Genomic DNA, 26,379 nt, shown 5'->3' on the forward strand with positions numbered 1-26,379 from the left:
GTGCACCAGTATTACTTGCTTTATGGGGTTTCTGGCTCCATGGAAGAAACCTGCTTTTGCTCTTCCCCATCAGATCACGAGCTTTAGCTCTGTAAAGGGAATGGTTTAGGAGAAGTCTGGTCCCCCCTGAAAGATCCTGGGAAGCAGGGCACACAGTTCGGAGACAAGGTTTCACTAAGGAGAAGTTCTGATCAAAGCCCTCTATGTAGGCATTTGTGGAGCTTAAGCTATATAGTGGAGCTATATAATTCACTTTGGCACTTCAGTGATGGAACTTGGTAAAATGCCTTGGTTGTTTGGCAAATCATAGAATTATAGAATTAAGACATCTCTTTCAGCCTCATCCACCATTGCCTTCCATCCACACAGGTGACCAGTGTTTCTGTCCTGTGTAGAGTCTTGTAATGAGCACTTCTCATAAGCAGACTGTTTCAGGTGATCTCTGTTTCAGGTGAGCCTGCTTATGCCACAGTTGACGGCTAGATCCCTAGATGCTGTTGATCCTGTTTGTAGGTTCTCCAGGCAGAAGACACTGTTGGTCTGGCCAGTGTGGTGGTGTTTCCAGTTACTCCCAGCTCTGAGAGAAACATTTTAGTTTTCGCATAACTGGGGATGTGGCTTTACAATATTAAGACTTTCCAATCTTAGTGCTTTAAGATCAATGGTAAGGCTTTGCAATAATAAAGAGTTTTAAATACGAGGTCTGGCATTAAGTTCATAAGGAAATAAAACAAAGGGTTTGAGATATTTGAAAAGACACATTTTGTGGTTAAAGACAGTGCCATCTCAAGGTGAAAGACACACTCTGTGGTTAAAAAGAATACTATCTATGTACAACCTATGAAACTAAACCAGTGAAGGCTGGTTAAACTGTAATTTGAGGTAACTATTTATACCCAGAGTATTATCTCCAACCATACTAGGAATCACCTTGTCCTGGGTGGAATGATGTTTGGTTTACAACTGGATTTAATGGGTGGATCTCACGCACTGCTTAGAGAAAATCTCTAAAAAGTAAAATTACGATGTTTAAAGGCCACATAGAATCTGAATGTGGCAGTTAGAGTGTGATCCCATGCACCTGATATTGCAAGTGCTGGAGGGGCAGTAAGCCAAGTTCATGGCCTGAGGGCAGATGTGATAGGAGGGGATTCAATGGCTAGATTTATAATAGTGGCTTGGCAGTCAAAGAGGAACGAATGTGGCCAGCCTGTGGATACTACCATTAGTCCATCGGAGCGAACATGGACTCCACCAAATAATCCCAAGACAGTAAATGTAATTGCAATTAAAGATTTGATGTAAGATGTTTGAAATAGAAACAGGATTTAGAAATTTAAATGCCTGGCTAGAATGGGACAAATATACAGTGAAAATAGAATAGTTTTAGATACATTAGCTAAAAAGGAGAATGCATAATGCTAGGGAATACGTGTTACACATTTATTCCAAATAATAGAATACCAGATGGAGCCATAACCAGGGCTTTTCAAGGCCTCACTATGTTGGCAGAAGAACTGGCTGAAAATATGAGAACAGGTATTTCATTACAGGATGGTTAGAATCCTGATTTGGAAAATGGAGAGCAATGGTGATATCAGTTTTTACTTCCATAACTGTAGCAGCAGGTGTCTGAATAGCTATAGGGTGCTACATAATTCCGTATATAGGAAGATGTATACAAGTTCCTGAAACAACTTTGTCAAAACAAATGCTCATGGGACTACAAGCCTACTCTGGTGAAATGCTTTAGATAAAAAAAATAATAAAAAAAAATTATATATTTGAAGATGATTGGGATGACTTCTCTTTAGATCAAAACTGTAAAGTTACGTTATACAGGCTGAAAGCGACATGGGGCAATTCTGTAAAGAAAGTGCAAACACCAAACCCAGTATAAATAAGAGAAAGGGGGAATTGTGAGAGAAACAGTGTTGTTTTCATGTAAGTGGAGATGGGGCTTTGCAATATTAAGTCTTTCCAATATTAGAGCTTCAAGATCAATATTAAGACTTTGCAATATTAAGAGTTTTCAATACTGGGGCTGGGGCTAAGTTACTAAGGGAACAAAACAAAGGGTTTGAGATCTAGTAACTCAAAAAGATACACTCTGAGGTTAAAGCCAATGTCATGTCTAGATGAAATATACACTCCTTCGTTAAAGAGAATACTGTCTATGTACAAACTAAGCTGGTGCAGGCTGGTTAAACAGTAACTTGGGGTACCACATGTCTGCCAAAGAGTTGCAAAATTGAACTGGAAACAGATTATGTGGTTAATACAGATGTGGTTAATAAATAAGAGGAAGGGGCATACAACATCGAGTACGGGGAGGTATAAACACAGGCGGGACAGATAGCACGGTTATAAGCACTGAATAGGCTGTAAACCTTGGAGTACCCAACCAACTGGGAAACAAGGGAGGGAACTTGTGGACGGGAGAGGAAATACAAATCATAGTTCTGCTTTTGCATACTTGCTAGGACACCCATTTTTTGCAAAACCATTAATAAAGAGCTGCTTCACTGTTGTGTCTACCCTGAGCTTAAGATTTTACCTAGAGACCATTTCTCCCAGCAGCCACACAGAGCTGAAGTGCTTCTCTGTTTCAGCAAAGTATTTGAGGTCTTAAGTAACTAACTACACACTGAGAAAGTGCCCATTACAAATCTGTGCCTGTGATCAGCAAACTGCTTCAACAGATATGCCATGTTCACACTCAGGGGAAGAAAAGGAATCTAAGCGATGGACCCAGACCCAGGGACCATCTGTGTCATAAGAGGGTTTTGATTTGAAATTCTTCTAAAGTGCAGCCATCTGAAAGAGGCTGGAGATAACCAAGAAGTCATACGTGCTGAGGGGAGCACTGCATATGCTTTGGGAAACTGGCTAATGTTTAGGGCATATATATCCCACTCAGATCTCAGGTTAAGCTTTTCCCTGTTTCTCAAGTCCTTCATTAATGATGATTAAGCTTGTAATTTAGGTTTCATTTTGGCCATGTCTTTCAGGGAGCTCACTTAGAGGGGCACCAACAATACACTACGTGTCTGGCTTAGCTGTAGATGTGCTTTAGGTTTAAGTGCTGATACTGGAAGATGATTTGCATCTTGCCTGGTGGAGCAGGCCACAGCACAGCTACCCAGTGAGAGGCTGTGTTGCCACAAACCTGCACCCTGCAGTGTTGCTGAGGATCTGGAGAAGTTGGTCAGCTCTTCAACTACGTTTCCAATGAGGGGCTTGCAGATTTTAGGTTCATGGTATAGCTTGTGCTGGTAGGCTCTGCAGACCCTCATTTGATTAACTTCTGGTAAAGAAGTCCCTTGGACTTGTTGTGATTATGCACTACTGGAAATAATATAAGTCATTAATGTTGGGCTGGAGCCTTGAAACTCATTTCCTGACCATATCTCCCAAAGTTCTTGCTTTTTTTGTTACCATATACGTGATCATGGCTTTGATTCAGAAACTCATGTGGTGCAGGGCTGCTGGTCTCTCTCATATCCTCATGTGCAGCACTGCTTAAGAAGCTCCTCAGTGCCTTATGGCACAGGGATGGAGGAGAAGGGGACCAGCATGGTTCAGCTGTTTAAGACTGGTGCCAGGTGCCTTAACTTTGGAGCAACGGGAGTTGCTGATGTATGATATTTTTCAAGTTGAATCTGCATGACTTCAGTGCGTGTGTAAGCCAGACAGTCTCCGGGGGTTTTACTGTATTTCCTTGTGCGGAGAAGATGATAGTGAGCTTAAACATCTCTCCTGATGCACTGTGCAAAGTGCACATGCCAAGGAATCGGTTGTCCATTTTCATTTCTGAAAGACCAAGGTTAGAAATATTCTCCTGAAGGACCCTGCTGTAGTCTGAGTTCTCACACATATCTTTTATGATTAAGTTTTGAGACTTGTGTGGTGGCTATCTTTCTTATGAAAGATGTCATACTGACTTTTTTGTCTAGGCTAGGGCTGGTGCACCTTCAAAGCACCCTAGTATATTCAAGTTCCTTCTCCTGAGAGGAAGCCTACAAGAGCATATCCTTGCTCAGCCTTTACTTCCTACTTGCTTAATACCACAACAGCTCTGGGACAGAACACACCAAGACTATAGCCTCCGCAGGGGCCCCTACAGTCAGGCTGAGTTTCCTCACAGGCCTCTCTAGAGGGCTCTCTCCTCCTCCCAGATACCCATAGAAGTGAAGGGCCTAACAACAGACCCTGATAATCAGCTGCACAGCTCCTGCCTCCCCCCCTAGGGACAGAGAAGCCACAGCTGCTTTAATAAGGCAAAATAAGAGAGATACAAGTAGCATGTAAACCGTATGTCCCTTCGGATGCTGGGCATGGTGGCTTCAGGCAGAGTTAGACCTCTTCCTTTTTGGTCCTATGAGCTAATACATAAAGCATCACAAGAAAGCAGCATTAGTCATGAAGGAAGTTCACATGAGAACTTCTTGCTGCGTTTCCAGATAGAGGCAGGGCCAGGCAGCTGGTGTAAGTGGCAGTATCAGGCAGGAGCTGCCCATGAACCCCATTACCATGAGATGGCAAAGCTCATCCTGCAGCCACAGGGCTTGGGCAATGCAGACCAGCCCTGTGCCTGCTCAGGGGATCACCAGCTCTGTAATGTGCAATGGGCTCCTGGTCAGGATCATCTGTGCCTTGACCCATGCACAATTTACCTTTCCCACGGGTATGATAAATGACAGATGATGTTGATAACAAAGGTTCTTCTAAAGGCCAAGGTAGAAGGCCTAAGAGAGTGGACATTACCTGTTCAAGATCATTAGGTCTTTGACTACAATGTCTTCTGCAAGGAGGGACTGAGCTCTGCAGGGACTCATCCATCTGGGGACTGGCTGAAATCAGTTCTGCTCCAGTGGGGCATGGCCTGGGCTCCAGCGGTGGCTCCCTGGGGCAGCTGAGCACCTGAGTAGGGATCAAAAGGGTCAGTGATGCCTGGTCCCCTAGGCTGAGACTGGAGCCCTGCTGTGGCTGGAGATGCCTCAGGCACTGCGCACAGGCTGCCCCGCTCTGTTGGCACTTCCAGGTCCTGCTATGGCACAAGTAGAAAGAAGAGAACTCACACTGCCCAGCCTCCGTAGTAGGGGCTTGGTTTCTTACCTCGCATTCCCTGTAGCAGCAGCTTGACCTCCCCAAACACCCTGATAGAGACACATGGCCTTGTCCCAGACTCTTATGAAGAAGAGTCCCTCCTCACCCCCCTTCGCCCCGCGGGTCTTATAGTAGAGCCTGTTCCCTCCACACCTCCCTATAGGCAAAGCTGGCCTCCTCCCAGGCTCCTATAGATGAGCTCTGCCTCCCTCCTTTTAGGGTGAGCCTGGCCACTCCCTTATAGAGAAGTTTGGAGTCTTCCCTGGTTCTTAGAGATGATTCTAACCTAAAATCTGATCCTCAGTAGGGTACCTTATCTGCCTCCCAGGCTCCTATAGAAGACCTTGGCCTCCACACAGCACTTTATAAAGGATTCTGTTACCCCACAGGTCCTTGCAGGAGGGCTGATCCTCATCTCAAACACTTATGGAGGGGCCTGGCCTCCCCACAGGATCCTATGGTGTAATCCGACCTCCCCCCACACCCTTACTAGGGAACCTGGCCTTCCCATATCTGAGCCTATATGTGAGCCTACCCCATGCCCGCTCCCCTCCTGACAGGAGGCCTGCCTCACCCAGGCCTGGCGGCCATGCTCCGGCTCCCAGCTCTGCGTTCTGTGCTGAGTCCTTCCGTGCTTCACGTAGCCACCGCGCTGCTGACTGGAGGGGAGCGGGTGGGGGCGGTGTCAATCTTCCCCCGCTTCCGCCCGCAGTAGCCGTGGCTGCGGCTTGGTGGTGCTGCAGAGTATGGCCATGGCGGAGGCCGTGAGGGGGCCCCACAAGGCCCGCCCCAAGAGCAGTCCCAAGGTCTGGGGGGAAGGCGGGGATTGGCTCCGGGTGAGGTTCCGCCGCTCCTCGTCCGGGCTGGCTCCGCCACCTCCTGTCTGCGGTGAGTCCGGCGATCTTAGAGTTCTCTTCCATTTGTGGCAGCTGTTCCTCAGTTTGGCTCAGACGAAATCATTTCTGGAGGACTCTGGTGAGTGTGGAAATGCAGGCTTTGGAGAGTGAGGGGAGTGTTTCCTGGGGCAGGGGCTGTGAAGCCATGGCATTGCTCTTGAGTGAGGTCCATTTCTTGTGTCAGGCCTGGCTCCTCAGAAACTCACGCCCAACATACCAGAGGTGGGGATGCCTGCATAGCTCTACCAAAGCTGTTTCCACCATTTCCCTGTGGCATGACCCTCTACTTTGCTGCACAGCTCTGTATTTCCTTGAAGTGCACATCCATAGCTGAGCTCACGTATTACTGCTGCTTTCTCCCTGATGTCCCTGCCAATTCAGGTTTCGTGTAGTGCCTTCTAGCAAAGGGTCTTTTTAATCAGTGTTAATCAGATGACAGCGTGATTTGTCTCAAAGGCAGGAGTTATCAGCAGAGCATTACTGCACTGGAGAAGATCCGGGAAGAATGACAGAAAGAGCACGTAAAAGCTTATGAGGTAAAAGCACCCAAACGTCTTTAAATGGCACTGTGTTCCTCTGGATGTCCACTCGTAACTGCAGGGGTCCGGTTTGACACAGGTCTGCCTTCTCTCCGTTGCCCTGGCAGTGAAGCAGCAAGACGTGTTGCAGCTACCGCTGTGTCTTCGGCTTGCCTTCTGCATTTAAGGTCCCACCACTTCAAGGTTTCTACTATTATTTTGTTTTTATTTTTCCTTCCACTACCTTTTCAAATTAACAGAATCAAAGTAGTGACCATTTTGCCCGTTAACCTCCTTGCTCGTTTCGTGCGGCCGTTATCCTCAGCAGCATTGGTCACCTCTGCGTACTCAGTGACTTTAGGCCAGTGTGTCCTACAGCCCGGACCGCACCTAGCAGACTCTGAAACTCTGAAAGACTTTAAATGAGTTTGCAGCAGAAGGTGCTGGCACACTGGGGATACAAGCTGGGTGAAGCCATCTCCATGTGAACCCAGTGTGCCGGTAAGCCCTTTACCATATATCTCACGTGGTAGCATGAGAACCCATCTGAGTTCATTAATCAGTCTAAAGCAGACTGTCTCGTAACAAAGTGGTCTAGCCAGGACTTCCGGCAAGTGCTAGGGAAGTCCAGAACTTGTGGTGAAAGCAACAAAATGCTGCTCTGCAGCTGAGCTCTGTCTTGCAGCTCTCTGTGACGTGTAACCAAAGGTTTAATGAGGTGATGCTGCTCCTCTACTCTGATCTCGTGAGACCTCGCTTGGAGTATTGTGTACAGTTCTGGTGTCCTCAATATGAAAAGGATGTGGAGCTGTTGGGGCTAGTCCAGAGGAGGGCCATGAGGATGACAAGGGGGCTGGAGCAGCTCCCACATGAAGACAGGCTGAGGAAGTTGAGGCTTTTCATCCTCGAGAGGATAGGACTGTGTGGAGACATCCCAGCAGCTTCTAGTGCCTGAAAGACACCTACAAGGATGCTGGGGAGGGCACTGTTTGTTAGGGACTGTAGTGACAGGACAAGGGGTGATGGCTTTATTCTTAAAGAGGGGAAGTTGAGGTTAGATGTAAGGAAGAAGTTCTTTACTTTGAAGATGGTGAGGTGCTGGAATTGGTTTCTGAAGGAAGTTGTGAAGCTCCATCCCTAGCAGTGTTCAAGGCCAGGTTGAACGCAGTCTTGGGTGGTATGGTTTAGTGTGAGGCGTCCCTGCCCATGGGATTGGGGTTGCAACTAGAGAATTTTAAGGTCCTTTCCAACCCTAACTATTTTATGATTCTGTGATTCTATGGACAGGAAGTGCAGAGGTTGAGGTTTTATCCCATGTCTGCTGCAAGCTTGCAAACAGCAAGTCATAACAAGTGCATACGTACACGTGGGATGAAAGGCTGTCTTTCAGGGAAGTGTATAAAGTCTCATGAAACTTTGCTATACCAGGCAGCACATTTCAAAAGACTTGCGCTTAAAGCTACTTGGAAAAGGGATGGGCAGGAAAGAGAGAGAAGACAAACGAGTCAAGATGCTTTGCTTTCATAGATCCCCAATGCTTTTTTATTGTTTCATAGCTGTGGGAGAGAAGTCAGCTGGGACTGCAGGACCATGGGGTAACTAGGGAACATGCAGTGCCTTCAGGAAGCTGGCTTCGTCTCCCCAGAGGTAGTGGTGTGCTGAGTGACCTCTTCCATATTGGTCCTGCAGACCTTCCTGAACACTCATCTTTGAAATACCTGGCTGTGTAAAGGGATGAGTTCTTCTCTGGACGAGGTCTTTTCCAACCTAGTTGGTTCTATGATTCTATGACTCATGGTTCCCATGTTTCTTGCAGAAGACCAGTATCACCTGCTATTTGATGTGGACAGATATCTTTGTAGTGGGATGAGAAGAGATCAGAAGAGAGGAGATTTGCTCTCTTACAGATGTTAGGGCCATTTTGTCTGTGTTGTTTGAGTTCTTTGAGACCCAGGAGTGCGAGCGGATTAACTATTTCCTCAGTGCCCTCTGGCTTCATGTCAGCCCACCATGATATGCTTTGGTATCAGGTCTCCATAAAGCCCATGCTAGTCTAAGCTCTTGCATTCCCACCAGCTCTTGGAGGGCCCTTGGGGGGCACTGAGCCAGGCATTGGGAGTCCCAGAGCAATGCAGATCCTCAGCTCTGTCTTTTCTAATGTGCAGGAGGTCACCTCTACCCACCCCGACCAGTGCACCAGTATTACTTGCTTTATGGGGCTTCTGGCTCCACGGAAGAGACCTGCTTTTGCTCTTCCCCATCAGATCATGAGCTTTAGCTCTGTAAAGGGAATGGTTTAGGAGAAGTCTGGTCCCCCTTGAAATATTCTGGGAAGCTGGACTCTGACTTTGGAGACAAGGTTTCACTAAGGAGAAGTTTTGATCAAAACCCTGTATGTAGGCATTTGTGGAGCTTAAGGATGTCCAAGCTTGGGATCCCACCAGTCTCTGCAGTTTGGGCCTTTCCCTCCTTCAGCACCATGAGCTATATAATTCCCTTTGGCACTTTAGTGATGGAACTTGGTAAAATGCCTTGGTTGTTTGGCAAATCATAGAATCAAGACGTCTGTTTCAGCCTCATCCACCATTGCCCCCCATCCCTTTAACACAGGTGGCCAGTGTTTCTGTCCTGTGTAGAGTCTTGTCTTGAGCACTTCTCATAAGCAGACCTAATTTATTTGTGCTCTCTGTTTCAGGTGACCCTGCTTATGCCACAGTTGACGGCTACATCCCTAGATGCTGTTGATCCTGTTTGTATGTTCTCCAGGCAGAAGATACTGTTGGTCTGGCCAATGTGTGGTTTTGTTTCCAGTTACTTCCAGCTGTGAGAGAAACAGTGTTGTTTTCGCATAACTGGGGATGGGACTTTACAATAGTAAGACTTTCCAATCTTAGAGCTTTAAGATCAACAGTAAGGCTTTGCAATAATAAGTGTTTTCAGTACTAGGTCTAGGGTTAAATTCCTAAGGGAATGAAACAAAGGGTTTGAGATACAGTAAATCAGAAAGACATGCTCTGTGGTTAAAGACAGTGTCATCTCTAGGTGATACTTAGAGTGTTATCTCCAACCATACTTGGAATCACCTTGTCCTAGGTGGAGTGGTGTTTGGTTTACAACTGCCTTTAATGAGTGGATCTCATTCAGTGCTTAGGGAAAATCTCTAAAAAGTTATGGTGTTTAAAGGTGACATGGAACCTGAGTGTGGGAGTTTAGAGGGTGGTCCCATAGCACTTGTTATTGCAAGTGCTGGTGGGGAAGTAAGCCAAGTTCACGGCCTGGGGCCAAATGTGACAGGAGGGGATTCAATTGCTAGATTTACAGTAGTGGCTTTAGAGCCAAAGATAAATGTATGTGGCCAGCCTGTGGACACTACCATTCTTCCATCAGTGGGGACGTGGACTCCACCAAAGAGTTTTAAGATAGCGAATGTAATTGCAATTAAAGATTTGAAGTAGATATTTGAAATAGAAACAGGATATAGAAATGCAAATGCCTGGGTAAAATGGGTCAAACATACAGTGAAAAGTTCAAATAGAAGCAGTTGTTATGCCTGTGCTTCAGAACGACTGTGCTTCAGCACAGGTAGTCCCTTTTCCATTAGAATGGATTTGAGACTGACAAGGAATGATGTACATAAATGCACTGTACCAGGAGAAGGCTCCCTGGCGAAACAAAACCTTTAAGTCCTTCTTCACTCATATTCCCTGCTCTGCAGGATAAGGACATCAGAGTGCCTCCTGATGTTTCTCCGCAGCATCTGATAACCATAAAGCTTGTCTCTCATGAAAGGCTGTGAATTCTACCAGGAGAATTCTAGGAGAATTAAAAACACATGCTGTTATGGCTGAGGACAGTGCAGGAAACAACTCAGCTATAAAAATCAGCAGAGCAGATTTAGGGTGGTGCTGTGGGAAAAAGAAAATCCTAAGGTCTGCACTTCCTCCAAACTGGAGGGGCTCCTGTGCAACTGTTCAATTGGCAATTCCATTTAACCTGGCATTTGAGAGGGAAACAAACTCCTCAAGGCACAGAATAAAGAGAAGTATTTTAGGAACAGCCTTTGAGGATAGAATCTCTATTGATTCAGTCAGAGTTCTTTGAGGAGTTCCTGACAACCACAAAGCTAGGAACAAAGTAGCAACAGGGTTTGAATACTAATGTGTGTGTTTTGGGAGGTTACAATCAATATAAATATAGATTGGATAAATTATATTTATTCTGATCAACAGAAGTTTATCAATCGTGCCAGGGATGCAATAAAAGGAATTGCAAACAATTAGATGCTACCAGCAGGATGGCTTAAGAAAAAAGTATAGGTTTAGACATATTAGCTGAAAAAGGAGGAATATGGATAATGCTAGGGAATACGTGTTGCACATTTATTCCAAATAACAACACCAGATGGAACCATAACCAGAGCCTTACATGACCTCACAACCTTGGCGGAAGAATTGGCTGAAAATTCGAGAATAGATATTTCATTAACAGGATGGTTAGAATCCTGGTTTGGAAAATGGAGAGCAATGGCGGTATCAGGTTTTACTTCTGTAATTGTAGCAGCAGGTGTATTAATTGCTATAAGGTGCTACATAATTACGTATATAGGAAGATGTGTACCACTTCCTGAAACAACATTGTCAAAACAAATGCTCATGGGACCACCACCCTACTCCGATGAAATGCTTTAGATAAAAAGATTAAAAAAAAAAAAAGGAGTGTGAAGATGATTGGGACAACTTACCTTTAGACCAATAATCTGAAACTATGGTATTCAGACTGGAAACGACATATGGGGCAATTCTGTAAAGAAAGTGTGAAAACCAAAACCAGTATAAATAAGATAAAAGGGGAACTGGGATGGGGCTTTGCAATATTAAGACTTTCCAATATTAGAGCTTCAAGGTCAATATTAAGGCTTTGCAATATTAAGAGTTTTCAATACTGGGGCTGGGGCTAAGTTACTAAGGGAACAAAACAAAGGGTTTGAGATCTAGCAACTCAAAAATACACACTCTGAGGTTAAAGCCAATGTCATCTCTAGATGAAAGATACATTCCATGGTTAAAAAGAATAATCTCCATGTACAAACCAAGTGGTGCAGGCTGGTTAAACAGTAAGTTGGGGTACCATATGTCTGCCAAAGAGTTGTAAAATCGAACCAGAAAAGGATTACGTGGATAAGAATGATGTGGTTAATAAATAAGAGGAAGGGGCATACAAAGTCGAGTAAGAAGAGGTATAAACAGAGGCAGGAGAGTTAGCATATAGATAAAAATGACTGAATAGGCTGTAAACCTTGGAGTACCCAACCAATGGGGAAACAAGGGAGGGAACTTGCGGATGGGATAGGAAATACAAATCATAGTTCTGCTTTTGCTATGTGTACCTACTTGCAAGGACACCTGTTTCTGCAAAACCATTAATAAAGAGCTGCTTCACTGTTGTGTCTACCCTGAGCTTAAGATTTTAGCTACAAACCATTTCTCACAGCAGCCACACAGAGCTGAAGTGCTTCTCCGTTTCAGCAAAGTATTTGAGGTCTGAGATAATTATTTGCACACTCAGAAAGTGCCCATTACAAATCTGTGCCTGTGATCAGCAAACTGCTTGGACAGATATGCCATGTTCACACTCGGGGGAAGAAAAGGAATCTAAGCGATGGACCCAGACGCAAGGGCCATCTATATCAGAAGATTTTGATTTGTAGTCCTTGCAATGCGCAGCCATCTGAAAGATGCTGGAGATAACCAAGAAGTCATACTTGCTGTGGGGATTGCTGCACAATGCTTTGGGAATGCTGGATTGTTTAGGTCATATATAACCCACTCAGATCTCAGGTTAAGCTTTTCCCTGTTTCTAAAGTCCTTCATTAATGATGATTAAGCTTGTAATTTAGGTTCCATTTTGGCCACGTCTTTCAGGGAGCTCACTTAGAGGGGCACCAACAATACACTACGTGTCTGGCTTAGCTGTAGATGTGCTTTAGGTTTAAGTGCTGATACTGGAACCTGATTTGCATCTTCCCTGGTGTAGCAGGCCACAGCACAGCTACCCAGTGAGAGGCTGTGATGCCACAAACCTGCACCCTGCAGTGTTGCTGAGGATCTGGAGAAGTTGGTTAGCTCTTCAACTACGTCTCCAATGAGGGGCTTGCAGATTTTAGGTTCACTTTAGAGCTTGTGCTGGTAGGCTCTGCAGACCCTCATTTGATTAACTTCTGGTAAAGAAGTCCCTTGGACTTGTTGTGACTATTCACCACTGGAAATAAACTTAGTTGTTAATGTTGGGCTGGAGCCCTGAAACTCATTTTCTGACCATATCTCCCAGAGTTCTTGCTTTTTTTGTTACCATATACGTGATCACGGCTTTGATTCAGAAACTCATGTGCTGCAGGGCTGCTGGTTTCTTTCATATCCTCATGTGCAGCATTGCTTAAGAAGCTCCTCAGTGCCTTATGACACAGGGATGGAGGAGGAGGGGACCAGCACACAGTTCAGCTGTTTAAAACTGGTGCCAGGTACCTTAACTTTGGAGCAACGGGAGTTGCTGATGTATGATATTCTTCAAGTTGAATCTGCATGACTTCAGTGCATGTCTAAGCCAGACAGTCTCCGGGGGATTTACTGTATTTCCTTGTGCGGAGAAGATGGCAGTGAGCTTAAACATCTCTCCGGATACTCTGTGCAAAGTGCATATGCCAATGAAACGGTTGTCCATTTTCATTTCTGAAAGACCAAGTGTGCAAACGTTCTGCTGAAGGACCCTGCCATATTCTGAGTTCTCATATACATCTTTTATGATTAAGTTTTGAGACTTGTGTGGTGGCTATCTTTCTTCTGAAAGATGTCATACTCACTTTTTTTGTCTAGGCTAGGGCTGGTGCACCTTCAAAGCACCCTAGGATGTTCAGGTTTCTTCTCCTGGGAGGAAGCCTACAAGAGCATATCCTTGCTCAGCCTTTACTTCCTACTTGCTCAATACCACGACAGCTCTGGGACAGAACACACCAAGACTTCAGCCTCCACAGGGGCCCCTACAGTCAGGCTGAGTTTCCTCACAGGCCTCTCTAGAGGGCTCTCTCCTCCTCACAGACTCCCACAGAAGTGAAGGGCCTACCAAGAGACCCTGATAACCATCTACACAGCCTCTGCCTTCCTCCCTAGGGACAGAGAAGCCACAGCTGCTTTAATAAGACAAAATAAGAAGAGGGATACAGGTAGCGTGTAAATCTTACGTCCCTTCAGATGCTGGGCATCCTGCCATCAGGCAGAGTTAGAGCTCTTCCTTTTTGGTGCTATGAGCTAATACATAAAGCATCACAAGAGAGCAGCATTAGTCATGAAGGAAGTTCACATGAGAACTTCTTGCTGCGTTTCCAGATACAGGACCCTTATAGAGACATGTGACCTTCTCCCAGACTCCTATAGAGTACCCTCTCTCCCTAACCCTCCCACCCCCTCCCTGGAGCATTATAGGAGAGCCTGACCCCTTCACAGGTCCTTAGAGAGGAACCTGCCCTCCTCCTAGGCTTCCATAGATAAGCCTTACCTCCCTGCCAGTCATTATAGGGAAGCCTGGCCACTCCCTTATAGAGAAGTTTCGATTCTTCCCTGATTCCTAGAGATGACCCTGGCCTCCCATCCAGTCCTCAGCAGGGGAACATATCTCCCTCCCAGGCTCCTATAGAGGAGCTATGCCTTCACACAGCACTTTATAAAGGATTCTGGTCCCCCACAGGCCCTTGTAGGGGGCCAATCCTCATTTCAAACACAGAGGGGCCTGACCTCCCCAAGGCCCTTACTAAGGAGGCTAGCCTTCCCATAGGAGTGTATATGTGAGCCTACCCCAAGCCTGCTCCCCTCCTGACAGGAGACCTGGCTCAGCCAGGCCAGGCCAGGCGGCCACGCCCTGCGTCCCACGGCTGCGTTCTGCGTTGCGTTCTTCCGTTCTTCACATAACCTTCACGCTGCTGACTGGAAGGGAGCAGGTGGGGGTGCTGTCAGTCTACCCCTGCTTCCGCCTGCAGTAGCCGTTGCCACGTCTTGGTGGTGCCACAGAGCATGGCCATGGTGGAGGCTGTGAGGGGGGCCTAAAAGTCCCATGACAAGAGCAGGCCCAACGTGCCAGGGGGAAGGTGGGGATTGGCTCCGGGTGAGGTTCCTCCGGTCCTCGTCTGAGCTGGCTCTGCCACCTCCCAGCTGTGGTGGGTCCCGCGAGCTTAGAGCAGAGGGGAGGGGCCTGTGGGGTTGTTACATGCCGTGGTGTGTTTGTCAGCACTTTGTCTCGTGTTTGGGGCTATTCCCGAGTGGGTTTAAAGTGGCGGAGAGGGTGTCATCTCCAGTCCATGTTTGTGTCCATGTTTGTTTGTCTGCTGCTGGAAGCGGTTAGATCGGGGGTGTGTGCCTATCTAAAAACACATGTCCCATCCCTGGCAGTGTTCAAGGCCAGGCTGGATGGGGCTTAGAGCAACCTGGTGTAGTGGAAGGTGTCACTGCCTGCGTTTCAGTAGCTGTGGAATGATCTGAACTGAAATGTCTTGACTCATAGCCATGTCAAATTGGAAATGTTTCTGTTAATAGCCTATCCTCTTCCATGTAGTACACTGCACCCCAGAGATCAATGGCAGTGAACTCCTGGCTGTCAAAGCCCTTTAAGAATAAATAGGTGAATTAATTTACCACTATTCTGGAAAACAAGTGTCAGATCTAAGTGTCAACTATGGCTGTGATTCCAGAACAAGTTTTATTTCATGGCTGGGGTCCATGATGTTAGTTGGTGGCAGGGCATGGCTGGAGCCACACATGAAGACAGAGCAGACAGTCCCCACACAGAGCAGGTTTTATCTTTTCTTAAACATGGACTTCATTAGCACCGTGCTCGTTCCCCCTTAAGCCAACAAGACTGATAATGGATGCAGCAATGAGCATGGTACTCCTGCAAGGAAAGTTTTCTTACATGTTCAGTGGCAAATGTATCTTGCAAACTACTGTTTGAAGACAGGTTCCTCTGCCCTGCGATGCATGTTTAACACTTGAATTTCCCAGACTTTTCTAGGCACTGGCCAGGATTTAGGGGCTATACTGCAATGATTCTGTCACCTGAATGGAAGTTGTGAGGTGGGGGTCTGTCTCTTTCCCAAGTACCACGAAATAGGAGAAGAGGAAATGACCTCAAGCTGCACCAGGTGAAGTTCAGATTGAATATTAAGAACAATTTCTTCCCAGAGTGGGTTGTCAAGCATTGTAACAGGCTGCCCAGGGCAGTGGTGAAGTCAGCATCCCTGGAGGTGTTTAGAAGATGTGCAGATGTGGCACTTTGGGACACGGTTTAGCGGTAGGTTTGGTAGCATAGCGTAAATGGTTGGACTCAATACTCTTAAAGGACTTTTCCAGCCTAAATGATTCCACACTTCTAATCAGAGCATCTACAAGATGATGCTTTGGCCACTGTACATTGTCCGTTCATTTCCATGTAGACATGGCAGGCAGCATCCCTACCCCGAGGGCTGGCACTCTGCTCTCCTGTGCTGGGTTCACTCTGTGCTGCAGCCACGTTTTTCTGCTGCCCTGACTCTTGGTGAACCTCCCCAGCATGGCTCTGCTGTTGAAGCAGCTGGCTATTGATAGCTGTGGGTTTGAAACAGCTCTGGGTCTTGAATCGTGAACTACACTTTGCGTATGTCCCTCCGTGAGCTTACTGAGGTGATGTTTTGCGGTATGGCCACTCACTTTCAGCAGGATGAGCCTCAGGGTTTTTTAGCCTCAGTTTTTTGTGGCCCAGCTTGACAGTGTGCTACGCTGGGGCAGCTCTTTGCTTCAGGTTGCTGTGTGCTGAAACCTGGCTGAATTCATTGGGGTGAGGGGCAGATGTGACTGTGCTTGCTTTAAGAACTCCTTGGTATCAGTTTTCCTACACTGAAAGGTGGCCCCCAGGAGGACTGACGCTGAAATGCTGCTTGGAAGCCACTTCAAAATGCCTGCTTTTATATGTTTCTGGAAATGGAGGTGTACTGTGGGGTCAGTTTGATGTCAGCTACAGCATGTGATTTGAGCAACAGTTTTTTCATGTACGCGTATATGTGTGTATATATAGATATGTGTGTATTTGTGTGTATCTATATGTATATGAAACTTTCTTTTCTTTGCACAGGTAGTGTGGGAGAAGGTCAGATCTAGCTGGCAGAAACCCTTAGGGAAGAAGCAAAGAAAATGGAGGAATTCAGGGAAAAGCAAAAACTGCATCGGAAGAAGGTCAGGGTGTTGATCCATCACCATCCTTGGGGATGGATCCTGGCTCCTGGCTCGTTTCTCCCACCATGCCCTAGCACCCTGCATGCTCCCAGTGCCTGCCGCTGCTAGGAAGTCCTGAGCTCCTTCCTATATGTTGAAGCCCTGCTGCTGAACCTCTGAATTCCTTCTTGTGATTGCCACATCTTCTCCTTTGGGTGCCTCTTGGGGCTGGTTATCGCAGGGGTCACCTCCAGAGACACCAGCCTCAACCAGGAATTTTCGTAAAGCACATATATATATATCTTTATATATATAGTGTTGTGTGATGTCCGTAGGGTTTGCTAAAATTGGCAAGCCTGTTAACATCTCCTGGCTTGAGATTCCTTTGTCTGGAAAATGAGAGAAAACTGCTGCACATTTGGACACAGCAGAAAGGAGTGGGCTTCCCATTTTTCCTAGATTCTATGGAGATGATACAGTACTATATATTGGTGGATTTCATGAGTAGAGTTCCATTGCATAGACAGGTGTAGGCTTAGCTAGAAGTATAAAAGGTTGTTTTTGTGAAGATGCTTTGGGTGGACATAGGTCCTTAAGGCCATCTGAATTTGGCCTGTGCCTCTTAATTTCCTAAGCCACATAGTCTATTGTGGAGCTTCGATGGTCAGTGATGTGTTGACTCTGTTGTTTTCACAGATAGAACTGATAATGGAGGCAATTCAGAAAACCAGGAATCTGCAGTACGAGAAAACAATGGCAGTAAAGCAACCATGCTGCTCTTCCTTGCTACATGGTTTAACACTACTAACATAAGCACACAGTGCTGGCACAGTCTTAAATATGAGGGTCTTCCTCTGCTGCAACTCATGCAGACACTACATCAAGAGCTGCAGCAGAGGAAGACCTTCACATTTTTGTCAGCATAGTGTGCTCTGAAAAACTGAAGAGTACACCAGGGACGTGGCTATTAGGAGCCTTGCACGGTTGGATAAGGGTGATTTAGATGTCAAGGACTTGACTGCTATGAGCTTTTCATGCCAAATGAAGTGCAGCTTGTGTTGTGAGGTCAGTTTTGCTCAAGCAGCAGGGCACTGGGGGCATTGTGTGCTGTCCCCTGCCTCTGCTGGCAGCCTTTGGCCACCTCTTTACTTGGAGGCTGTTTTCCTACAGAGCTAGCTGCATGAGTTGTCATAGCAACTCCTTGCTTGCTAACACACTCTTGCCCTGTTTGTTGGCTCTCCTAAGCCAAGTGCCCTTATAAGCAGCACTGCAGGGATAAGGATGAGGTGGAACAAGCTGTGCACCACAACACAAACATGGTTGCACAGAAGCAGCAGGAGAAGGTATAGAGAGGTGGGTGGCCGTGGGACAGGAGTAGGAAGGGTGTATGTTCTTGGAGCTCTCGTGCCCCATAACTCTTCTCCCAGCTCTGGGTTTGGGTGTGAGATGGAAGGGCTGGCAATGTTCTCTAGGTGGGCTTCAATACCATTGGTGATGCACTTGTTCTCTCCTCTATCTTTCTCCTCCCTCCCATTTTTGGCAGCTGTCTGCAATCTGGCTGATATGAAACCATCTCTGGAAGACTCTGGTGAGTTTGGAAATGCAGGCTTTGGAGGGTGAGGGGAGTCTTCCCTGGGACAGGGGTTGTGAAGCCATGGCATGGCTCTTCAGTGAGCTCCGGCTCCTGGGTCAGGGCTGGCTCCTCAGTAACTCATGGCCAACATAGCAGAGGTGGAGCTCACTCAAGAGGCATGCCATGGCTTCACACCCCATTTCCCGTTTCTCACCGTTTCTCTGTGGCATGACCGTCCACCTTGCTGCACAGCTCTGTATTTCCTTGCAGTGTACATCCATAAGTGAGCTCAAACATTACTGCTGGTTTCTCCCTGACGTCCCTGGCAATTCAGGTTTCGTGTAATGCCTTCTATCAGAGGGTCTTTTTAATCAGTGTTAATCAGATGACTGTGTGATTTGTCTCAAAGGCAGGAGTTGCCAGCAGAGCACTACCACGCTGGAGAAGATCTGGGAAGAATGGCAAAGAGCACATCAAAGCTTGTGAGGTAAAAGCCCCCAAACACCTTCATGTAGCAGTGTGGTCCTCTGGATGTCCATTCCTTGTTGTAGAAGTCCAGGATGGCACAGACCTACCTTCTTTCTGTTGCACTGGCAGTGAAGCAGTAGGACATGTTGCAGCTAACCCTGAGTATGTTTGGCTTGCCTTGGCATTTAAGGTCCCACCACTTCAAGGTTTCCACTGTTGTTTTTTGTTTTTATTCTTCCTTCCACTACCTTTTCAAAGTAACAGAATCAAAGTAGTGACCTTTTTCCCATTATCCTGCTTGCGCGATTGGTGTGGCCATCATCCTGAACAGCCGTGCTCACTTCCAGGTACTCAGTGACTTAAGGCCAGTGTGTCCTACAGCCATGACACCACCTAGCAGACTCTGAAACTCTGAAGGACTTTAAATGAATTTGCAGTAGAAGGCGCTGACACACTGGGGATGCAAGCTGGGTGAAGCCATCGCCATGTGAACTCAAGTGTGCCAGCAGCCCTTCACCATATATCTCACGTGGTAGCATGGGAACCCCTCTGAGCGGATGTATCAGTCTAAAGCAGACTGTCTTATAGCAAAATGGTCTAGTCAGGACTTCCAGCAAGTGCTAGGGAAGTCCAGAGCCGGTGGCGAGAAGACTGTGATGCTGCTCTTCTGCTGAGCTGTGTCTTGCAGCTGTGTGTCATATGTAACCAAGCATTTAATGAGGTGATGCAGCTCCTCTACTCTGCTGTCATGAGACCTCACTTGGAGTATTGTGTACAGTTCTGGTGTCCTCAATATGAAAAGGACGTAGAGCTGTTTGGGCTAGTCCAGAGGAAGGCCATGACGATGACAAGGGGGTTGGAGTACCTCCCATATGAAGACAGGCTGAGAAAGTTGCAGCTGTTCATCCTGGAGAAGATAAGGCTGCGTAGAAACCTCCTAGCAGCTTCCAGTACCTGAAAGACACCTACAGGGATGCTGGGAAGGGACCCTTTGTTAGGGACTGTAGTGATAGGACAAGGGGTAATGGCTTCAAACTTAAAAAGAGGAATTTTTTGTCAAGATATGAGTAAGAAGTTCTTTACTGTGAAAGTGGTGAGGCCCTGGAATTGGTTGCCCAAGGAAGTTGTGAATGCTCCATCCCTGGCACTGTTAAAAACCAGGTTGGACGCCATCTTGGGTGACATGGTTTAGTGTAAGGTGTCCCTGCCCATGGCAGGAGGGCTGGAAGTAGATGATCTTAAGGTCCTTTCCAATCCTGACTATTCTATGATTCTGTGATTCTATGGACAGGAAGCACAGAGGCTGAGGTTTTATCCCATGTCTGCTGCAAGCTTGCAAACAGCAAGTGATAACAAGTTCATACGTACACGTGGGATGAAAGGCTGTCACTCAGGCATGAAATGGAGCTGTACCAGACAGCACATTTCAAAAGACTTGGGCTTAAAGCTGCTTGGAAAAGGATGGGCAGGAAAGAGAGAGAAGACAAACGAGTCAAGACACTTTGCTTTCATAGATCCCCAATGCTTTTTTATTACTCCATAGTTGTGGGAGAGAAGTCAGCTGGGACTGCAGGACCACGGTGTACGTAGGTCACATGCAGTGCCTTTAGGAAGCTGGCTTGATCTCCCCAGAGGTAGTGATATGCTGAGTGACCCCTTCCGTATGGGTCCTGCAGACCTTCCTGAACTTAACACTCATCTTTGAAATACCATGCTGTGTAAAGGGATGGCTTCTCTGGATGAGATCTTTTCCAACCTAGTTGGTTCTATGATTCTATGACTCACAGTTACCATGTTTTCTGCAGAAGCCCAACATCACCTGTTCCTTGCTGTGGACAGAGATCTTTGTAGTGGGATTCGCCCTCTTCTTACAGATATTAAGGCCATTTTGTCTGTGTTGTTTCAGTTCTTTGAGACCCAGGTGTGTGAGCAGATCAACTATATCTGCAATGCCCTCTGGCTTCATGTCAGCCCACCATGACGAGCCTTGGCATCAGGTCTCTGTAAAGACCAGGCTGGCCTAACCTCTTGCCTTCATACCAGGTCTGGGAGGGCAGTTGGGGAGCACTGAGCCAGGGCACTGGGAGTCCCAGAGCCACACAGATCCTCAGCTCTGTCTTTTCTAATATGCAGGAGGGCACCTCTACCCACCCCGACCAGTGCACAAGTATTACTTGCTTTATGGGGTTTCTGGCTCCACAGAAGAAACCTGCTTTTGCTCTTCCCCATCAGATCACGAGCCTTAGCTCTCTAAAGGGAATTGTTTAGGTGAAGTAAAACCCCCCATGAAAGATCCTGGGAAGCTGGACACTGACTTTGGAGACAAGGTTTCACTAAGGAGAAGTTCTGACCAAAGCCCTCTATGTAGGCATTTGTGGAGCTTAAGGATGTCCAAGCTTGGGATCCCACCAGTCTCTGCAGTTTGGGCCTTTCCCTCCTTTGGCACCATGAGCTATATAATTCCATTTCTCACTTTAGTGATGGAATTTGGTAAAATGCCTTGGTTGCTCAGCAATCATAGAATCATAGAATCAAGACATCTCTTTCAGCCTCATCCACTTTTCCTTCCATCCCTCTAACACAGGTGGCCAGTGTATCTGCCCTTTGTAGAGTCTTGTCATGAGTACTTCTCATAAGCAGACCTAACTTTTCTTGTAATTTCTGTTTCAGGTGAGCCTGCTTATGCCACAGTTGACGGCTACATCCCTAGATGTTGTTGATCCTGTTTGTAGGTTCTCCACGCAGAAGACGCTGTTGGTCTGGCCAATGTGGTGGTGTTTCAGTTACTCCCAGCTGTGAGAGAAACAGTGTTGTTTTTGCATAACTGAGGATTAGGCTTTACAATAGTAAGACTTTCCAATCTTAGAGCTTTAGGATCAATAGTAAGGCTCTGCAATAATAAGAGTTTTCAATACTAGGTCTGGCATTAAATTCCTAATGCAATGAAGGAACGGGTTTGAGATATAATTATTCAAATAGACACGCTTTGTGGTTAAAGAGGGTGTCATCTCAAGATGAAAGACACACTCTGTACTTAAAAAAAATACTATCTACGTACAACCTATGAAACAAAACCGGTGCAGGCTGGTTGTACAGCAATTTGCGGTAATTAATACCCAGAGTATTATCTCCAACCATACTGGGAATCGCCTTTTCCTAGGTAGAGTGATGTTTGGTTTACAACTGGCTTTAATGGCTGGATCTCACCCAGTTCTTAGAGAAGATGTCTAAAAAGTAAAATTACAATGTTTAAAGGTCACATAGAATCTGAATGTGGGGGTTTAGAGTGTGGTCCCATGCATTTGCAATTGCAAGTGGTGGAGGGGCAATAAGCCAAGTTCATGGTCTGGGGGCAGATGTGACAGAAAGGGATTCAATTGCTAGATTTACAATAGTGGCTTGGGAGCCAAAGAGGAACGAATGTGGCCAGCCTGTGGACACTACGATTCCTCCATCGGAGCGGACATGGACTCCACCAAATAATTCCAAGAAAGTAAATGTAATTGCAATTAAAGATTTGAAGTAAGATGTTTGAAATAGAAACTGGATTTAGAAATTTAAATGCCTGGCTACAGTGGGACAAATATACAGTGAAAATAGAATAGTTTTAGGTATACTAGATGAAAAAGGAGGATTATGCATAATGCTAGGGCATACGTGTTGCACATTTATTCCAAATAACAGAACACCAGATGGAGCCATAATGAGGGTCTTTCAAGGCCTCACTATACGTTGGCAGAAGAATTGGCTGAAAATATGAGAACAGGTATTCCATTAACAGGATGGTTAGAATCCTGATTTGGAAAATGGAGAGCAATGGTGGTATCAGTTTTTACTTATGTAATTGTAGTAGCAGATGTATGAATAGCTATAAAGTGCTACATAATTCCATATATAGGAAGACATGTACAACTTCTTGAAACAACTTTGTCCAAACAAATGCTCATGGGACCACAAGCCTACTCTGGTGAAATGCTTTAGATTAAAAAAAAAAAAAATAAAAAAAAAATGGTTGGGACGTCTTATCTTTAGACCAAAACCGTGAAGTTACATTATCCAGACTGAAAGCGACATATGGGGCAATTCGGTAAGGAAAATGCAAAAACCAAACCCAGTATAAATAAGAGAAAGGGGGAATTGCGAGAGAAACAGTGTCGTTTTCACATAACTGGAAATGGGGTTTGCAGTATTAAGGCTTTCCACTTCTTGAGCTTCAAGATCAATAGTAAGTCTTTCCAGTATTAGAGCTTTAAGATCAATATTAAGGCTTTGCAATATTAAAAGAGTTTTCAATAATGGGGCTGGGGCTAAGTTACTAAGGGAACGAAACAAAGGGTTTGAGATGTAGTAACTCCAAAAAGACACACTCTCACGTTAAAGCCAATGTCATCTCTAGATGAAATATACACTCCTTGGTTAAAAAGAATACTGTCTATGTACAAAATAAGCTGGTTCAGGCTGGTTAAACAGTAAGTTGGGGTACCACATGTCTGCAAAGACTTGCAAAATTGAACCGGAAAAGGATTATGTGGTTAATACAGATGTGGTTAATAAATAAGAGGAAGGGGCATACAATGTCGAGTACGGGGAGGTATAAACAGTGGCGGGAAAGTTAGCACAGGTTATAAGCACTGAATAGGCGTAAACCTTGGAGTACCCAACCAATGGGTAAACAAGGGAGGGAACTTGTGGATGGGAGAGAAAATACAAATCATAGTTCTGCTTTTGCTGTGTTTGCCTACTTGCTAGGACACCCGTTTTTTGCAAAACCATTAATGAAGAGCTGCTTCACTGTTGTGTCTACCCTGAGCTTAAGTATTTTACCTCACAGAGCTGAACTGCTTCTCCATTTCAGCAAAGTATTTGAGGTCTGAGAAAATTATCTGCACGCTCTGAAAGTGCCTATTACAAATCTGTGCCTGTGATCAGCAAACTGCTTGGACAGATATGCCATGTTCACACTCGGGGGAAGAAAAGGAATCTAAGTGACGGACCCAGCCGCAGGGGCCATCTGTGTCAAAAGGAGTTTTTTATTTCAAGTTCTTCCATAGCACAGCCATCTGAAAGAGGCTGGAGATAACCAAGAAGTCATACATGCTGAGGGGAGTGCTGCACAATGCTTTGGGAAACTGGCTAATGTTTAGGGCATATATATCCCACTCAGATCTCAGGTTAAGCTTTTCCCTGTTTCTAAAGTCCTTCATTAATAGTGATTAATCTTGTAATTTAGGTTTCATTATGGCCACGTCTTTCAGGGAGCTCACTTAGAGGGGCACCAACAATACACTACGTGTCTGGCTTAGCTGTAGATGTGCTTTAGGTTTACGTGCTGATACTGGAAGCTGATTTGCATCTTGCCTGGTGTAGCAGGCCACAGCAAAGCTACCCAGTGAGAGGCTGTGCTGCCACAAACCTGCAAACTGTAGTGTTGCTGAGGATGTGGAGAAGTTGGTTAGCTCTTCAACCACCTCTCCAATGAGGGGCTTGCAGATTTTAGGCTCACGGTATACCTTGTGCCTAGTAGGCTCTGCAGATCCTCATTTGATTAACTTCTGGTAAAGAAGTCCCTTGGACTTGTTGTGAACATGCACCACTGGAAATAAACTTAGTTATTAATGTTGGGCTGGAGCCCTGAAACTCATTTTCTGACCATATCTCCCAAAATTCTTGCTTTTTTTGTTGCCATATATGTGATCACGGCTTTGATTCAGAAATTCATGTGCTGCAGGGCTGCTGGTTTCTCTCATATCCTCATGTGCAGCATTGCTTAAGAAGCTCCTCAGTGCCTTATGACACAGAGATGGAGGAGAAGGGGACCAGCACAGTTCAGCTGTTTAAACCTTGTGCCAATGGGAGTTTCTGATATATAATATTCTTCAAGTTGAATCTGTGTGACTTCAGTGCATGTCTAAGCCAAACAGTCCCCAGAGCATTTACTGTATTTCCTTGTGCGGAGAGGATGGCAGTGAGCTTAAACATCTCTCCTAATGCATTACAATGGACTGTGCAAAGTGCACATACCTTGGAATCGGTTGTCCATTTTCATTTCTGAACGACCAAGCGTAGAAATATTCTCCTGAAGGACCCTGCTGTAGTCTTAGTTCTCACACACGTCTTTTATGATTAAGTTTTGAGACTTGCATGGTGGCTATCATTCTTCTGAAAGATGCCATACTGACTTTTTTGTCTAGGCTAGGGCTGGTACACCTTCAAAGCACCCTAGGATGTTCAGGTTACTTCTCCTGGGAGGATGCCTATAAGAGCATATCCTTGCTCAATCTTTACTTCCTACTTGCTCAATACCACGACAGCTCTGGGACAGAACACACCAAGACTTTAGCCTCCAAGGAGGCCCCTATGATCAGGGTGAGTTTCCTCACAGGCCTCTCTAGAGGGCTCTCTCCTCCTCCCAGACACCCATAGAAGTGAAAGGCCTAACAAGAGACCCTGATAAACAGCTGCACAACTCCTGCCTTCCTCCCTAGGTTCAGAGAAGCCACAGCTGCTTTAATAAGACGAAATAAGAGAGATACAAGTAGCATGTAAATCTTACGTCCCTTCAGATGCTGGGCATCCTGCCATCAGGCGGAGCTAGAGCTCTTCCTTTTTGGTGCTATGAGCTAATACATAAAGCATCACAAGAGAGCAGCATTAGTCATGAAGGAAGTTCACATGAGAACTTCTTGCTGCATTTCCAGATACAGGCAGGGCCAGGCAGCTGGTGTGTCAGTATCAGGCAGGAGCTGCCCATGAACCCCGTTACCAGGAGGTGGCGAAGCTCACACTGCAGCCACAGGGCTTGGGCAATGCAGACCAGCCCTGTGCCTGCTCAGGGGATCACTGGCTCTGTAATGTGCAATGGGCTCCTGGTCAGGATCATAGCTGCCTTGACCCATGCACAATTTACCTTTCCTGCAGGTATTACAAATGACAGATGATGTTGACAACAAAGGGTCTTCTAAAGGCAGAAGTACAAGGCCTAAGAGAGTGGACATTACCTGTTCAAGATCATTAGGTCTTTGACTACAGTGTCTTCTGCGAGGAGGGACTGAGCTCTGCAGGGACTCATCCATCTGGGGACTGGCTGAAATCACTTCTGCTCCAGTGGGGCATGGCCTGGGCTCCAGCGGTGGCTCCCTGGGGCAGCTGAGCACCTGAGTAGGGATCAAAAGGGTCAGTGACGCCTGGTCCCCCAGGCTGAGACTGGAGCCCTGCTGTGGCTGGAGATGCCTCAGGCACTGCACACAGGCTGCCCCGCTCCGGTGGCACTTCCGGGTCCTGCTACGGCACAAGTAGAAAGAAGAGAACTCACACTGCCCAGCCTCAGTAGTAGGGGCTTGGTTTCTTACCTCGCATTCCCTGTAGCAGCAGCTTGACCTCCCCACAGACACCTGGCCTTGCCACAGACTCTTATGGAGGAGACTCCCTCCCCACTCCCCTTCGTCCTGGGGGCATTATAGGAGAGCCTGACCCCTCCACAGGTCTGTAGAAGGGAACCTGGCCTCCTCCTAGGCTCCTATAGATGAGCCTTGCCTCCCTGCCACTCCTCCTTGGCCACTCCCTGTACAGAAGTTTGGATTCTTCCC

At 46.3% G+C, this 26,379-nt stretch overlaps 1 long non-coding RNA gene across 1 annotated transcript; it reads right to left on the reverse strand.

Annotated features, from left to right (window-relative positions):
- Positions 1–445: 445 nt before the first annotated feature.
- LOC133222775 (uncharacterized) lies at positions 446–26,178 on the reverse strand. Its single transcript, XR_009728369.1, has 3 exons — positions 25,792–26,178; positions 24,973–25,047; positions 446–575 (listed from the first exon to the last, which is right to left on the reverse strand). It is a non-coding gene; the product is annotated as an uncharacterized LOC133222775 (long non-coding RNA).
- Between the last annotated feature and the right edge of the window lie 201 nt (positions 26,179–26,379).

The sequence above is a fragment of the Neopsephotus bourkii genome, unplaced genomic scaffold, assembly GCF_033783945.1.
Source record: "Neopsephotus bourkii isolate Nb327-2 ecotype Australia unplaced genomic scaffold, CSIRO-AGI_Nbou_v1 NB_1617, whole genome shotgun sequence".
NCBI lineage: Eukaryota > Metazoa > Chordata > Aves > Psittaciformes > Psittacidae > Neopsephotus > Neopsephotus bourkii.